At 36.3% G+C, this 18,238-nt stretch overlaps 1 protein-coding gene across 1 annotated transcript in view; it reads right to left on the bottom strand.

The window, feature by feature from the left end:
• Positions 1 to 18,238, bottom strand: part of LOC140836144 (uncharacterized) — a 47,374-nt gene that overhangs the window by 26,099 nt on the left and 3,037 nt on the right. The gene's annotated exons all lie outside the window — the stretch shown is intronic.

The raw sequence follows: 18,238 nt of genomic DNA, 5'->3' as shown, positions 1-18,238 counted from the left end.
ATAATCATGCAACACATATAAGAATGTATACTCAACCAGGATATCTCGGATAGTACTTTCGTACCTCTATCACAGCAAGCCTAGCCTTACGCAACACCGCTAATCAGGTCTAGAACAAGCCTACGCATCAAAAGCACCCAATGAACAATACTACCATGCTAGACTAGCAAAACCAGCACTCCCTAGTACTACCAAAGGTTTAGGGTTTACCTTCGTCCGTTGCTAGCCCGCTGATGCCGCTAGCTCCCGACTAGAGCACAGCTCTGCTACAAGACCAGCAGCTCCCCGCTAGTGCCCAAATCTCGGAACAAGACTAGAACCTGTCAGAAACGACTGAAATGCTATGGAAATCTCTGAATTGGCGAGTCAAAATGAGGAAATCCGACCACTATTTATAGGCCATGTTCGGATCCTCCGAACACCACTTCGGAACGTCCGAACGCTACGTGTCCATTGGCTCTTGACAGCTCATGATCGGATCCTCCGATCATACACTTCGGACCGTCCGAACATGCACGTGTCCAGCTGCTCTTGACACCTCATGATCGGATCCACCGAACTCACTTCGGAACGTCCGAACTCCCACGTGTCGATCAACTCTTGACACCTAATGATCGGATCCACCGAACTCACTTCGGACCTTACGAACTCTTCGGTGCTTCCGAACCATCTTCGGTCCGTCCGATCATGACTCGGTCAAAATTACACATTAAACCTTCTTAATCACCAATACTCCGTTAATTACCCAATTTGGAATTCGGGCATCCACCGAACTCACTTCGGAACGTCCGAACTCCCACGTGTCGATCAACTCTTGACACCTAATGATCGGATCCACCGAACTCACTTCGGACCTTACGAACTCTTCGGTGCTTCCGAACCATCTTCGGTCCGTCCGATCATGACTCGGTCAAAATTACACATTAAACCTTCTTAATCACCAATACTCCGTTAATTACCCAATTTGGAATTCGGGCTACTACACACACAACCCAAAAACGTATAATTTTGTTCGAAACTAACACAATTCATGCCTATTAATTGGGTAATATACGTGAAAAAATATGCCCTTATCAAATTCCCTAACACTTAAAGTTTGATAGTCCCCAGCAAAAAATAAACATTTGAATTCAATACTATCCTAAAAAATGAAAAAAAAAAATGCGACTCAACTTGTGGAATGAAGTAATCCTATTGGCCTCAAAATTTCCTTCAGATGCATCCGCTCGAGTTTTAACAATTCACGGGTGTGTGTGAATCACCAATCTCATACCAACACAGTGATAGATTCACGCCACTCGTATTACCTCATATATTAACATAATTTTCAACTCGAGTTTCACTGTCAATCATTTCATAAACATTAACTCACACAGATCACCAAGGATTTTCGGGTTAAACATTGTTTCAAAAGATATTAAGGAGAATCATACCAAAATGTAACTTGATTTCATGAGATTTTTATGTGTAAATGGTAGAATTTCGTACTTGTTGGCAGTGCTTTTGAGGTGTCCATAATCTAACAACCCTTCTCCACTAGTATATTGGATATGCGTGACTCAGTTAATAAGTCTTTTCGGCTTGTATCATTAGGCTATGGCTCATGGCTTCAATAAAAGCATGGACATCAAAGATGAGACGAAAAAAACACATTACAACTTTTCAACACGCTCATCCCTCTTTCATATTCCACATTTACTTGAATTCTTCATCATCATCATTAATCTAAAGTATATATATTTCTTTTCTTTATCACTTACACACCATACACATATATTCCTCCTCATTATTCATCTTCACTTTTTTTTATAACTCCTCCAATAATCTTTGTTTCTTTAACACATGGGAGTTTTTGGGTTTAAACAGTGCTAATGAGATTTTTTTTTCTTAGATTCAGGTAGGAACTAGTGTATAGACTAAGGACTTTGGTAGTTAGTGTGGGAGTAATAAATAATATACAAATGGTGTTGTTGTGTGCCTTGGCACACGCCATTCGTCTTTTTAATCTGCTCAAGATGGGACATTAGAGATTAATATAATATATTGGTAGGCTCGAAAAACTCAAAAGATCCAAAAATCGCCTAAATCATCCCGAAGTCACACAATATCCGTATTTCGCCTCGAAGAGTGTTAGACCAAGTTTTAGACTACTTCATTCGCTAATCAACTTGTACAAACCGACCAAGTGCATCAAAATAATGACAATTTTAGAACAAAATTCAATTACATGTCTCTTTTTTGTTAGGTTTAAAAGGCTTCAAATGATATGATATAACAATCAATGCAGGCCCAAAGAAGCTCAATGAACGCCTAGATCACTTCTGTGCTTGTAGCATTTATTCCAATATTAGATAGAAATCGCATAAAGTTTCAAATTTATGTAATCTATTCAGTATTACAAAACATGCAATAAATGTTATCTCCTTGCGAGGTGTATCAATGATCATGGCAAAAGCACTTAACTGGCTGTGAACCCTCATGCAGTTTTATACATGCATCATGTCTACCGATTTTTGGTCAATTCTCATCATTGGTCAACAGACTATTATTCCATACTGGACACTAGCACATTTAAATTATTATTATTATATATATATATATATATAAAGAACTATAAGAACCATAGATAAGAAGTACATAAGAACTATAGCTTTACTACCACCAACTTACAGTTTACATTGTCTTCAATGTATAAATCAAAAGAACATGACAACACATATCTCATGCACGAGTGTTAGAACTAGTTGCCCCAATCGTCTTCCGCGTCATCTTCAACTTCCTCGTTCATTGGCTGTGGTGGTGGGATGTCTGGTAGTGGGTATTGTGGTGGCCAAGCTGGTGGTGGTGGAAAGGATGCATCCTCAGGCCCAATTGGTGGAAAATGTTGGGCTAGCATCGACATAAAGTCCATCATATAAGGCATGAAAGCATTTATAATGTGTCGGTGCTCTTCCAGCTCTTGGAGTTGAGTTCGCATATCTTGTTCCATTCTAAATACTCTGTCTCGCAAACTTGCTTTGTTGATGGGTGGTGGTGGCGGTACTTGGCGGTCTCTGGCTCGCTGTTTATAGGCAGCCCTGGGAGCCTGTCTTTTGATTTCTCTTACCCCACGCCCGGGGTTTCCAGTGAAAATTGTGATCGGTGCCTTGGCTTTCAGCATCTCATCATCTGCTACCCATGTCACACCAGCACGATGACATAAATCAGTGACAATATGCGGACAAGGAAGACTGGCAGTCATAAGTCCCGCACCTGCATGCATGATGGACCCATAAATTATCTTTCGTAGGTCCAATGTCTTTCCTGTCATGATGGTATAGACCAATGTCACCTTATCCTTTGTGATTTTGGTTTGATGAGATGATGGCATGATTCTTCCTAGGATAAAAGAAGCCCAACTTTTTGGGTCACGAAGCAGTTCGGATTTCTTTAAAGTGATCGGGGTGCCTTGACTTAATCTCCATTCTGCACCATCAATGCACAAGTCCTAGATCATAATACCATAATCTACTGTGATGGCCATGTATGTTGTGTACTCGTCGTTATCAAACCCAGGTAGATTATAGACCGAATTGATGGTATCCAAGTCAAAATCCACCAATTTTCCTCACACCAATACCTTATAGTCCTCGTGTCTTACTCGTAAGTTTGCGTAATATTCCCGGACTATTGAGATGACAGCGTCTGGCAGTGATTGGGCGAGATTCAACCACCCCTTTTGCATGATTTTTTCCACTATCACATAGTCAGGAGTGGATAAATCTATCCCACTTTCCCTTATAATTGACCGAGAAAGAGTATTTTCGTAGATGCGAAGTGCTTCCTCATTCCAAAATTTATTAGGATCATAAGAGCAAGAAAAGGAAGCTAAGTCCTTTGATTTTTTTCTTGATGGCATGATGTTCAATAATATTCCACCACACTTGGTTCGAAATCAGGTCTAGAGCAATAATCCTCCCAAATCACATAATTACTTGAAATTAATGCAAACAATAGCAAATGTAAGATTTTGTAATCTTGGAAGAAGAAGCTGACCGAAAAGAGCGCAGGAGAAGAGGATCGTCGAAGCTACGTTGAAGGTTATTGAGAGAGATGGGCACGACGATGGCAGCGGTGATGAACCTCGACGGTGGCTCTTTGTCGAGTAGGAGAGGAAGGAGAGTGTTTGTGGAGGGGATTCTTTTCCAAGATATGTGCAGATCTGGGTTATAAAGAGGGGGTGCGCACGTGCCTGCGCATGATCTGGCGCGGCCGCATGTGCGCCTCTGGCCTTCATTGATGATTGGGCGCTCGCTAGCGTGCGTGATCAGGAGCGGCCATGCGCGTGCCTCTGTTTTTGTCCGCTGATCCTGCACGTGCGGCTGTGTGGGTATTGGTGCCGGTGCACGCGATCCTCTGCATATACATTTAAAAAAAACAAGAAGAAGAAATAAAGGGATGGGTAACTTACCATTCAGTGCTTAATTTATAGTCGTCTGCCTGGCTCTGCTCTTCTTCTAGGTAGACTCGGCAAGTGGGACGTTGTCCATGTTCCGCCCCTCGCGTCCAAAATAATGTTTCACTCGCTAGCCATTTACCTTAAACGTTCTGCCATCATTAAATTTGAGCTCGATTGCTCCATATGGTTGCACTGCCTCTACTGTAAACGGTCCTGACCATCTCAATTTCAACTTACCTAGGAACAATCTGAGATGAGAATTAAAAAGTAACACCTATTGACCCGGTTCAAATTCCCTTTGCACAATGATTTTATCATGCCACTTCTTGGTCCACTCTTCGTATATCTTGGCATTCTCATATGTTTCATTGCGAAATTCATCTATCTCATTTGTTTTTGTTAGCCCTTTAGGTACGCTAACTTTCCAACTGATCCTGGAGTTGTCTCTTGCTCTTAGAGCGTTTTCTGACTTGACTAGCCTAAAGAAGTTGGCCAGAAATGCCTTAAAAATCTACATATGAAATGAGAGGAAACAGTAAAGAATTTTGAATGAACTTCTCGTCTATTTACAGACTGAAATACGTGGAGTTCATTAGGTTTGAACTTATGCTCGAAAGGTTCGAATCAGCTTATCTGCTACGTGTTGATTTTTCATTGGCCAGGCTGAATCTCTTCATATGCGGTAGTTCAGAAGTTCCGAAATGGGTTTGAAAGCTCTGATCACATTTCTCTGTGTCATGCTCTTACTGCATTATCTGGATAGGGATATCGGAAGTTATGTTATAGGATCAGAATTTCTGAATTGGGTCCGAAAACAGGTTTGGAGGCTCCGTATTTTTAAAGTGTCGGGTTATTACATTCTTCCCCCCTCCCACAGAAGATTTTGTCCTTGAAATCTCATTTTTTTTGGGTAAATCCAAAAAATGTTGTACAATTAAGAACAAATGAGGTGCTCCTCCCGCATGCGGCTTTCTAAATTCGAAAATGAAATGTCTACTGCTCGTTTTTCTTAAAAAGTACTAAAAAATGTTTTTTTTTCCTCTTCTATTCTATCCATTCGGCCGAATCCATACTTATATATAAACATATTTAAAAATACTTCTGCATCATTTAAAATAAATCAACCAACTATTATTTAAAAATCCAAAAGAAAGTAATTCAAAACATAAAATCGTAAATCATTTACCAAACCTAACTTTAACTTCCTTTCCAAAAAGCTCTTAAAATCATCATAAGTCATAAAATCTTAAAAATAACTCAAATCATTTAGCATAAGTCATAAACGTAAGTTAATTGCGGAAAACTAGCGCTGGTCCTCGGGTTGTGTGCACCTTTAGTCCAGTAAGATCAATCATCAAGTCCCTCATTAACATCAACATCACGCTCACCTGCATCGATCACTCCTAGTGAGTCTATTGACTCAGCAAACCTTAACCATGATAACAAGTAATACATATACAATCACATGCAAGTGAAAATACTTTTACTTAAAATAACTTTTCATGAACATGCATAATCTAAACATTTTTCCTTTCATCGTATACATTTTCCTTTTATCATATATGTATACATTTTCCTTTTATTGAATTCGAATCGTTAACTGTGAATTTCGTATCAGCTGAAGGTCGATGGATCCATCTACGTGTAACCACAGTACTGGGCGACGGGGATATCAGCAACACTCTCACCTGTCATTTGAGCCTTAGCTTTACATATCATCATATCATGTCGATGAAAATACGATCGTTGGGCTCGTTCTGGGGATTTTTCCCATAAACAAGCTCCCTCTGGGGCTTTTTCCCTCATTATATCTCCAATCATATCATCGTATCATCATATTAGTCATAATCACTTCACCTCTCCCAACGTTTCATATTTTCATCTGTTGGAAACTGAATTTCGGAAGTTTGACAAACTGAACGCTTAATAGATTGAACAAAATGATCAAGAAGACTGATAGAAACTGATCTAAAATATGCAAACTATCGGTTGTCCTTAACTGAAGATTAGTACGCAGATTTTCAAAGGCAATTGGACTAGCTAACTGAACTAGGCAGACAACTGACTGATCAGTTGGAACTGATCAGTTACTACAATCAGTTGTGAGCTTATCAGCTACATCCTATCAGCTGATCTTTCAACAGTATACGTCATTAGTTAAGGAAAAGGACGTTCAACAGACAACTATACAAAAGCTGACTGCAAAAAGTAGTGGGATCGCCTCATTTCAGAAAAGTTGCAGTATGCGATTTCCAGAAGAATGTTGACGTGGCAAACAACGGATAGTAAGTTTCAAATCGCTTTCAATATTACCTTTGGAGGCAAAGTATATAAATGGCAGAGAAGAGCAGCTGAGAATAATAATTTTGAATCAACCCGATCGATATGCTATTCTATCAACTAAGTTGTTACTCTGCTGAAATCTTTGCAAATTTCAAAGCTCACGCCTATTGTATACATTCATAGCATTCAAGGCTATGCTTCGAGCTTACAAGCACAGACTGTTATTATCATTATACTTGATCTTGAAGAGATCAGTTGTGCTAAATTATTTCAGTTCAATTGAGCACTGTAAACTGGTTAATAACTAAGAATTTCAGTTTGGCATTGTTTAATCCAAAACTGAAGTAGGTCTGTACAAATCTTTATATCGATAAAAGTCTTTTAGTGAATATCCTATCTTTGTGATAGAATAGGTGACATAGGAGTGTTTGAAATCTCCAAACATCCATAAAATCTTGTGTCTTCTTATTTCAGTTTTATTCTTTCTATTAGTCAGTTTATTTCCGCATTTGTATGTTAACTAATTGTTATCGACTTACAAGATTCTCGAGTATCATTTTATCACTAAACTGACTCATAAAAAGAGAAAAGGTTGTGAAAATTGCAATTGCTTATTAAACCCCACTCCCCCGCCCCACCTCTAAACACTCTTTCACCTTTACCCGATCTCATCAAGTGATATCAGAGCAGTTGAATCTTGTTCCTGAATATTCCAATATACAAACTTATTACTATGTCTTCATTCAAAAAAATTCCAATGTTCTCCAGAGAGGATTTTGATGATTGGAAAATCAGAATGCAGGATCATCTATCTGCACAAGACGATGACATGTGGTACGTTATTACATATGGACCCATGAAAATATTAAAGGCAAACAATGATGTTGCCATAACTTATGGGGCACCACACCGCATTGTAAAATCCTGAGATGAATGGACAGCTGAAGACAAGATAAAATCCAATTTGGACAACATGGATAAAGACATTTTTTTGTACAAAACGCTGGATAAAGTCACTATCAGCAAAATAAAAATGTTCAAAACTGCTAAGGAAATATGGGAGAAACTGATTCAGCTCTGCGAAGGCAATGAGCAAACCAAGGAGAATAAAATATCTGTTGCTGTTCAAAAATTAGACAATATCAAGATGAATATTGGAGAATCCATGCACTATTATGATGAAAGAATCAGTAGCATATTAAATGAATTGAATGCACTATGAAAGGTGTATTCAAATAAAGAAGTAGCACTGAAAGTAGTCAGAGGTCTTCCCAAGGAATGGGATGTTAAGACCATGGCAATGCGAGAATCAAAGGACCTGAACAAGGTCGAACTTCATGATTTATTTGCAGATTTAAAAGCATACAAGTTTGAGTTGCAAACCAGAGAAGGGAAACCTTTTACACCAGCTCCTACAACTGCCCTAACTGCTGTCAAACTGGAACCAACTGGTTCAATTGAAAGATCTGTTGATCAGTTAAGCAGTGACGCAATGTCATTGTTTGTCAAAAAATTTGGAAGATTTATGAGACGAAATCAAGGAAACTTTCGAAGACAATATCAGATAATTAACTCCAAGGAAGAACCTCATGCTTGCTACAACCGTGGCGAAGTTGGTCACTTTATTGCTGATTGTCCTAAGCCAAAGAAGTATAGTCGAGGCTCAACTGGAAAGGGAAAAAAAATCTTACGATCATTAGAGAAGAACTAAGGATGATAAGAAATCATACAGAAAGAAACATGAGGTGCTTCTAGCAGAGGAAAGCAAGTTTAAATGGGCAGGATCTGACAGTGATGATTCAGAATCGGAGAGATTGAGCTTCTCCAGTGATGATTATGAGGAGGTCAAGTGTCTCATGGCTGATGACACAGAATTGGAGTCGGCCAGTCAAAAGGTCTTCGACTTTAGTTCAACTGACTTCACACGAGATGAACTTATTTCTACGCTTCATGACATGGTAAATGAGTATCACAAGCTTGCCTTATCTTTTGATAAGGCCATATCAAAGCAAACTGATCCCAAAGACGATAAAATTGAAACTGATGAATCAGTTTATCTGTTGAGTCTTAAACGGGAGATTGCTGAGCTGAATGCTGAAAGAAGCAAGAATCAATCTATGATTCAGCAGTTGATGCTTGAGAATTCAAAGAAAACTGAGCTTATTAAGGCATGGAATAAATCATCTGTTGCACTAGCTGAAATACAAGATAAGCAAAAATCAGTTACTGATAAAACTGGTTTAGGGTTTAGCAACCAAGATGAAACTTTCACCAGTGATACTCAGCCAAAACTGAACATGGGCAAAGGAAATATATTCACTTTGTAAAATCAATTATGGTACAATAACAATCTGAGCCAAGTAAACCAGTTGTACAACCTATTGAAAATAAGAACAAGGCTAGAAGGTATGGTATTGGTTATAGCCCAAAATTTCAACTGACCCACAAAGTCAGTCACCAAAAAGGTTCACCAATAAATACATGAACTATTCAAATGACTACTCCAATTACAATAACAGTAAGCCAGTTCAGAAAAGATATCGGCTGAACAACCAATTGAATAAGGCTAAAGCTTATATTGCTTCATCTGCACACTACACATCAAGCACACATGAGCCAAGAAAAACTATTTGGAACACAACAACTGGAAAGTCAGTTAGACTGGTACAAATCTGGGTTCCTAAAGGACTAATCAGTTTATGACCCAAATAGATGTGGGTACCAAGATTATATATTGTGTGTGATTGCAGGTGACTCGTACAAACAAAGAATCAACCTGGTATCTGGACAGTGGATGCTCACGTCATATGACAGGGGATGCAAATTTGCTATCCCAATTGAACAAATACACTAGTCCAAAACATCAGTTTTGGAAACAACTCCAAAGGTAAAATTGTGGGTAGGGGTAATCTTATCCATGATAATTTTACTATAAAAAATGTTTTACTAGTTGAGAATTTGAAATATAACTTGATTAGCATCAGTCAGTTATGCGACAATAAATTCTCAGTTCATTTTGACAAATGCTCAGTTAGAGACTCAACTGATGAGGTCATCCCAATTGGCAATCGTTGTGGGAACACCTATAAAGTCAGTTGGACTGATCAACCTTATGCACCAGTTTGTTTTATAACTTCCAAATCTTCTAAAAACTAGTTTTGCATAAGAGGTTGAACCACCTAAACTTTAAATCTATTGCCTATCTGAGTAACCATGATCTTGTAACTAGTTTTCCCAAAATAGATTTTTCAAAAGATAAAATTTGTTCAGCAAGTCAGTTTGGAAAAGCAAGTAAGATCTTCATTTAAAAACAAGGGTTGTAAATCATCTTCCTGATGCTTAGAACTGCTACATATAGATCTTTTTGATCCTATACCGGTCATGAGCTTAGGGAGAATAAAATACACCTTAGTAGTCGTGGATGATTTTTCAAGATTTACTTGGATGATCTTTCTTAAATCCAAATACCAAACTGATGCATAACTGATTAAGCTTTTCAAAAGATTATTAAATGAAAAATCAGTTAGGATTTGATCGAATAAGGTCCGATCAAGGGTATTTATCAGTTAGGATTGATCGAATTGAATTCATCAATCAAAATCTTTCAAAAAATTTAGAAAATACTGGGATCAAGCATGAGCTCTCAGCAGCAAGAATTCCTCAGCAAAATGGTTTAGCTGGGTGAAGAAATCGAACCCTTAAAGAAGCTGCTAGAACAATGCTTGCTGATTCTGGTATTTCTCAGAGGTTTTGGGCAGAAGCTTACAGAGTTTTTAACAAATGCACTTTGAATGAAGAAGAGTCTATTCATGTTATATTTGATGAATCTGTGTTAACTGATAAGCCAACTGATCCAGTTGAGCTAGTTGATCGCTTTACAGATATTAGTATGGAGGATGATAATGAAGAAGAGAATCACATTAATCGAAATATCATTCAAACACCAGAACCAGAAGTGTTGGATGAATTAGTTGAACAAGAAATTGTTACTGACAATCAGTTGGTGGAGCAAAATGATAATACTCAGTTACCAACTGATACAGCAGCAACTGAAACTAAAGAAAATATTTGTTTGTCAACCGAAGCAGTTGCTGAGTTGGATGCAACAAATGCTGAGTACAGATGGAAGAAATCACATCCACGAGAATTGGTAATATGTAATCCATCTGATCCGATAAGAACTCATAATCAAATGTTTAATTTATTTATTCATTCAGATTTTGTTTCCCAACTGGAACCTAAGAAAACTAATGAAGCTCTTGCTGATCCTAACTGAATAAATGTCATGCAAGAAGAACTAAATCAGTTTACCCATAACAATGCATGAAACTTAGTTCCAAGACCATTTTCTAAAACCATTATTGGTATGAAGTGGGTATACACAAACAAACTGAACGAAGATGAAATGAGAAATTTTTAGGGTACATGTTTATCTGTCATTATGTTTTGTGATTAGATGCTTTAAAATTTCTATGCGTATTACGACATGAAATGATAAATTATATGATTTTCATGCATGCTGGCTTTGTGGTGGAGTTGGACATGATTAAGAATTTGGCTATTGGGCATTAGGAAATGGTTGAAAATTATTTGACTATATTGATTTTTGGTTAGTAAGTACTGATGTTCTACTTTTTGGGTCACAAGTTAGTAATGAAGATTATGAAAGCTTTGGGGACTTGTAGATTTTCTAAGAAATTATTGATGGTTCGTAGCTACACTGGTTGAGTTAATTTTTGAGGATTCTATGTAAGGAATAATGATTCGAAGACTACGACGAACTTTAGAAGTATAAAAAAACGTAGACTTTATTTAGGATGCATACACTACACTACGTAGTTGGATTTAAGGATTGAATTGCAGGAATTGAGAATTTTAAGGGCCTAATTGTAATAACCAATAATTCGAGGACCTAAGTGCCAAAAAAAATTCTAAGGGACTATTTTCGAATTTTCCAAATTTTTGGGATTAAATTCTGAGTTTCGAGATGTTGGAACATTTCATGTTCGCAATCTTGATTTTGATGTTAATAAAACTTATTTATTTGTTTCTAATGAGTTTACCGAAGTGCGCAGAAATTGAAACTGATCAGGCTTCGTACTGATCAGTTACCAAGCATAAACTGAAGCTATCAAGACGCAAACTGAAAGTGCCAACTGATTGATCGAACTGAACCAGTTCAACTGAAGTATCAAGAACAGTTCAAATGATTCTCTAGTTGATAAGTGGTTCAGCAGAAGACCTTCAGAAGCCCTGCTAGCTGATGAAGTATTCAACTGATGAAGAGCCAAACTGACCAGTTCAACTGAATCAGTGAAATCAGTTCAGCTGACGAGTCAACTGATTTCACCTCACCAGTTCAACTGACCTGTTCAAAACATCAGTTATGAGCGAACCAGTTTGCAGATACAACAAGCTTAATCCAGCTGTGCACAAAGGTACAAAAGCTATTGTACAATCAAGGTACAATAAGAGACGTTGCAGCAGCGGTTAAAGTCAATTGTTCTAGATATCTATTTTGGGGAACACATTCAAACTGTAACAGATTCTTTCACTGAGTCTCACTGTACATTCAGCCAAACGCCTATAAATCGAAGTCAAAGCTCAGTAAAGATGATGTTGAGAGTTGATGAGTGAAAAGATAAAATACAGAGAGGGCACGCACCATGCTTATCAGCTTTGAAGAAGCAATTTTCCCAGAGGGAACACTCAGTCATATCAGCTTAGTTTAGAAGCTTATTTCCCTCAATGTGTAAGAACACCTTTCGTGGTGCTTTCAGATATCAGTTCTCGCACACGCACACACACCACTCAAATACAGTCCTGCACAATGACAATAAACTTGTGTATGTAGTCTTTCTCACATTGACGTTAAAGAAGTGTTGACTGGAAGATGATGCCTTCAGTCTAGACTTGGAGTTCAGTTATATAGTGGGTATGTCCTAAGCTGGGTAGGTTATTACACTTGTTGTAATTAATCAAAGTCTTCTAGTGGATCCTACCCGAGGAGGTAGAAGGGGTGACGTAGGAGCAGTTGAAGTCTCCGATCATCCATAAACATATCTTGTGTACTCTAGCTGTTAACCCCTAGCTTTAAACTGATTTGATCAGTTCGAGTATCTATCAGTTCAGTTCTCACCATAACTGAACTGATACATGCGAGAACCGATCCCCCTTATCTTGAGTTAATTAGTTACACAAGATTAAAAGCTTTAACCGATTAGTTTTCTTAACGAATGATTACTTCGAGTATTTTCCGCTTGATTTAATTCTAAAATCGATCTAATTCATCGGTGTAAACATTCTTAGAACACGAGCTATTGCAGCTCATCACGCTTTTAGAGGATTTTCCTGATCCAACACGAGAATTTTAAGGTTTAATGGGGCTGAAATAAAAAATGTTATGGGACAAAAATTAAATTTTCAAAAAGTTAGAGAGAAAAAATGTAATTTTCGAGAAATATGAGGGCCAAAATTGTAAATTTAGGAAATTTTTGAGGATTAAGTTCGAAACTTTCAAGGAACACTTGGGTTAAATCTTTTCGAGATTATGGGAATTGATTTTGGGTTTAATAAGCTTAAAGTTATTGAACTTTATGATATGGGAAACCTATAAAATGGAATTAGGAGCTTCAAGAACTTATGGGTAATGGTGGAATTTTTGATATTAAGGACAGATGGATAATTTTCGAGGAAATTAGGAATTTATTTTTCAATTATTAAGGAATTTGGAGACTAGTTCAGCCATAAGTGAGAATTGAATAGTTTAAGTGATAGTAATTTTTGATGATTTAAACTTGAAAGGATATTTAGAACTTGAAATATGAGTTATAATGTTATAAAGAATGATAATCAAGGATATTGTAGGATGAATCAATCTTGAACTTAAAAATTTAAGCGTTAGTGGAATAATGTTGTGGCAAATTAAGAATTTAGAGTGATAATAATTTAAGTTAAAGTTGACAAATTGGTTAAGTTATAGGATTAGACATTAAATTGACATATTTTTGGGAACATAAGTTTGATGTATCATAAGTTTTAGTCATGATCTTAACAGTTAAGATAATGCCTTTGTTAGAGTTAAATTTTTCTAGAAATCTAAGTATGATTGATGGTTAGGTTACTCGATAGACGTATGTAAGTAGTGAGTTAGACACCATGTCTTAAGAAATTTTTGAAAGTCATTAAGAAACTTTGGAATAAGTGAATATGTGTGTTGGAATTATATTATCTAAGACTACTTGAGTTGTGTAAGTTTGAATTTCAACTTTATGAAATAGGTGTTCATACGCAAAATTTTGGGTGAAATAAAAACAAAAAAGAATTAATTGTTCATCATAGGTTACCAAGAGACGAATATTAAGATTTTTATCGAGTAAGAAATATAAAATCTTGATACGGGGATTCTAGAACTTTATGGGTTATAAGTGAAGTTGATTTATTAGAGTTCATCTAAAGCTACCATGTGATAACTTATTAAGTTTTATACACTAGAATTAATTAAGTATTAATGATATATAAGAATGTGACATTTGTTTCAATGATGAGAGTCCAAGGGTCTTAAGCCTCAAATTTATTGTAATTGGGAAGATAATAGTTTAAGCATGCAATTGAGGCTAGAATGGCTTTATTATATAGGTAAAAAATCGATATTGTATACTTGGGTTTTATGGATTAACGTTGCTCGAAATTTAAGATTTGCAACAATTTGATATTTGGGATGTACTTGTAATTAGTTAAGTTACGTTAATTTGGTGCCATAAGATAAAGATTCGATTCAAAGATCTTAGGCTAATATTAATATGTAGTTGAGATAAGGTTTAACTTTTAAGTGTAGTAACGAGGATAAAAGTCGATCAATAAATTTTGGTGCTAAGGTTTCTTAAGTTGAACTATATAAATGCTAATGTGATAAGTCGATGAACATTATGGATATTGCATAAGAAAAATAAAGTGCGATAAGTTGGGACATCCCTTGCTAGTATAAGGAATTGGTAGAAAGTTCAAATTCAAGGTCTTAGTAGAATAGAAATTGGTCGTCATAAGTCCAAGTTGCATTTCGCATACTAGGATTTTGGTAGGCAAATTTAATTAGGATTGAGGAGACGTAAGGATAACTTAACACTTATTTTATTAGAGTAGCGCAGCGGAAGCGAGGATTATTTGAGATATTAGAATTAAGAGTCTAATTTTTTTGTTTATCGAGGATAAGCGAATTTCGGGGACGAAATTCAATTTAAGGGGGTTGATTGTAATGTCTCAAAAATTTAAAGGTCCACGTAAACCACATGCATACAAGTTAAATTTCTTTGGTATTTTATTAAATTGTTTTAAAGCATTAAATGCATTTTTATTTCATTAATTTGTGTTTTAATTCATGGTTTATTCAAAGTTCATGCATAATGGCTTTTAAGATGCATTCGCGCTCGAGCGAGGAAAGAAGACCAGAGACATTCAGGAAAAATATTTTATGGAAAGATTGATTTTAATTGATTACTATGAGGTGTTTTAAGTATGATTTTTGAAAATAGGTCTTGGTTGGGTATTTTTACCCGCCAGGTTATATTTTTAACCAGTATGCAAAATTTAGCGAGTCGGAGAACTTTTTGGGGGCTCGGGCAATATTTTCAAAAACGTACCTAAACGAAATATTTTTCTGGAACATTTTTGGTCTTGATGAGTTTATTTTAGTGCTTAATGGGCTCAAAACCCTTTTAATCCATTTAACTTTCAATTAAGGCCCATTAGTGACTTAATTAGCACCTAAACTAAACCCTAAACCTACCTAACTATGAGTTGGCCGCCCCCTTAATTTTTCCAACAGCAAACTCACATATTTTATAGCAGCACCTTCATTTCCTCTCAAACTTTCAAGAAAAGTTCCCTCCTTGCTCCTCCAGCTCTTCCTCGACACGTGTTTTTCCAGTTTTCAAGCATATAAACCTCAAGGCACGCCATGTATCTCTTTTTATCATCGTTTAAACGAATTATATGCTGATATATATGTACTTGCTTGAGGAATCCCTTAATCTATCATGTGATTTCATTTGTGCAAAGTTTTGACATGAAAAGTGCTTCTTTTTGTTACAAACTCACGTTTCTTGATTTGATGTAAGGGGGCTGTCGAGTTTTGTTGTCAAGGGGCTGTTCACGTTGAAAATGATGGTGTCATAAGGCTGAAGTCAAAGCTTTGTGGGTTTTAGGAGAGGGCCGACCGATATCTTGAGTCTTCAGGTGAAATTTATGTGTCACAAAACCCGTCACTCTCTGTTATTTCGAATTCTGGGACTTATAATTTGGTTTTCTGGAAATCTGTTCAACATATGATTTGTAGCACTCTCTGTTATCTTTGATTCTATATAAAATATGTAATTTTTTTATACGAAACGAGAGAAATATGATTTTTTATTGTAAAACCCCACAAGCTGCGAATTTTCTGTGTCACAAAACCCGTCACTCTCTGTTATTTCAACTTCTGCGACTTATAGGTTGGTTTTCTTGAAATGTGTTCAACATATGATTTGTATCGCTCTCTGTTATCTTCGATTCGATAGCAAATTCGTAATTTTTTGATAAGAAACTAGGGAGATATGATTTTTATCATAAAACCGCACAAGCTGTGAAATTTCTATGTCACAAAACCCGTCATCCTCTATTATTTTATATTCTGCGACTTATAAGTTGGTTTTCTTGAAATGTATTCAATATATGATTTGTAACACTCTCTGTTATCTTCGATTTGATAGCTAATTCGTAATTTGCTGATAAGCAACGTGGGAGATTTGTAAAACCACACAAGCTATGAAATTTCTGTATCACAAAACATGTCACTCTCTGTTATTTCAAATTCCGCGACTTGTTTTATGGAAATTTGTTCAACATATGATTTGTAACACTCTCTGTTACCTTCGATACGATAGCAAATTCGTAATTTTCTGATAAGAAATGAGGGAGATATGATTTTTATCGTAAAGTCGCTCAAGCTGTGAAAATTTGTGTGCATATGCTGGAGAATTCCAGCAACCTTTGGGCCTTGTTTCTAGGTCCTAAATGTTCTAAAATAATTGGGTTAGAGGCTGGTCATGGAGGTTTGACTCATGGTTCGAGTTAGGAAAAATTTGGTTAAGTTTCGTTTCAATTCAAGTTAAAAACCAGGACTCCGGTCCAATTTTTAAAACGAATCGATTAAGTTTTGAAATGTGCTCGAGTTTATGTCTAAGAAATACTTTTAATTATGTTTTGTGATGTTTTAAGGAGTTTGGTAAGCTTCGGGTCGAAATTTAGAGGTCCAGGGGTAAAATGGTCATTTTGGGTTTCCAATGGCAAAATGATCATTTTGTACTCAGGGTGAGATTTTAGTCCTGGCAGCGCCCCAAGCACAAATTTATCATGCTTTTAAATGTTTATGCATCATGATTATAATTTTTATGAAATTATGGAAAATACGTTGCATGCTTGGTTTCAAGGAAAATTTATGTATTTTGCAAGATTTTGCTAAGTGATGATGTTTTGAAGGATGAGAGTTGGTTGGGACTGACGATGTATTTGTATACGATGATATGAGATATTATGAGCTAAGGCCAAGGCTCAGTGGACGGGTAATGTTGTCGCTGATTTTCTCGCCACTGGGTACCACGGTTATACGTAGATGAATCCATTGAATAGAGCTGATACGAAAGTCACAACTAATAAACTAAATTCAATTAAAGAAAATGTATAAGTATTTGATGATATGATGAGTTGTTTTGACACATATTAAAGATCATGAAATGTATGTTGAGTACAGTACTTTTCACTGTTGCATGTTGTAACGCCCCAAAAATTTAAGGGTCCACGCGAACCACATGCATGCAATTATTTAATTCATTGTGTATATTAATTAAATGTTTTAATTGCATGGATTAATTATGTTGTGCATATTTGCATGTTTAAAATATATTTCTACATTGTTGCATTAAAATATATTTTTAAAAGGTTATTCGAGTTGCGATCGACGAACGGAGACCGATGGCTGAAAAATAGAAAATGATTTTTATTTAATAGTTATTTTTAATTATTTAAAATATGGTCGATGCTTTTTAGTATTTTTGAAAATAAGGGGGTTTGAGGTGATTTTATACGCCGGGACGTAAATTTTATCAGTGTTGGTTTTTCAACAAAAATACGAACTTTTTGGCAACCCGGCTAATAAATTTACAAATTTATTTAACCAAAAACCTTGTTAATATTTTATTAAATCCAAATTAAGACTAATGGGCTTAGTTTAGTGGCTTAATATACCTAAGCCTAATTAGTAATTTAATTAGCTATTTAAAATATATAAAACACCCCAAAACCCTACCAAGTTCACGCCTCTCACTCTTTAAAAATTCAGAAACTCCCTCCCCTAATCTAAACAGCACACACGACATCACACTTAGCCTATTCAAGGAATTTTCGAAAGGTGCAAGGTAGAAGCAAGCCAAGGTTCCGTTCCGTTCTTTGTCGTCAACGTATATTCGTGCGTAAATTACGCAA

Source organism: Primulina eburnea, chromosome 7, assembly GCF_022965805.1.
Source record: "Primulina eburnea isolate SZY01 chromosome 7, ASM2296580v1, whole genome shotgun sequence".
Classification (NCBI taxonomy): domain Eukaryota; kingdom Viridiplantae; phylum Streptophyta; class Magnoliopsida; order Lamiales; family Gesneriaceae; genus Primulina; species Primulina eburnea.
Note: the sequence above shows the minus strand (reverse complement) of the source record. Positions and strands in the feature narration are given on the sequence as shown.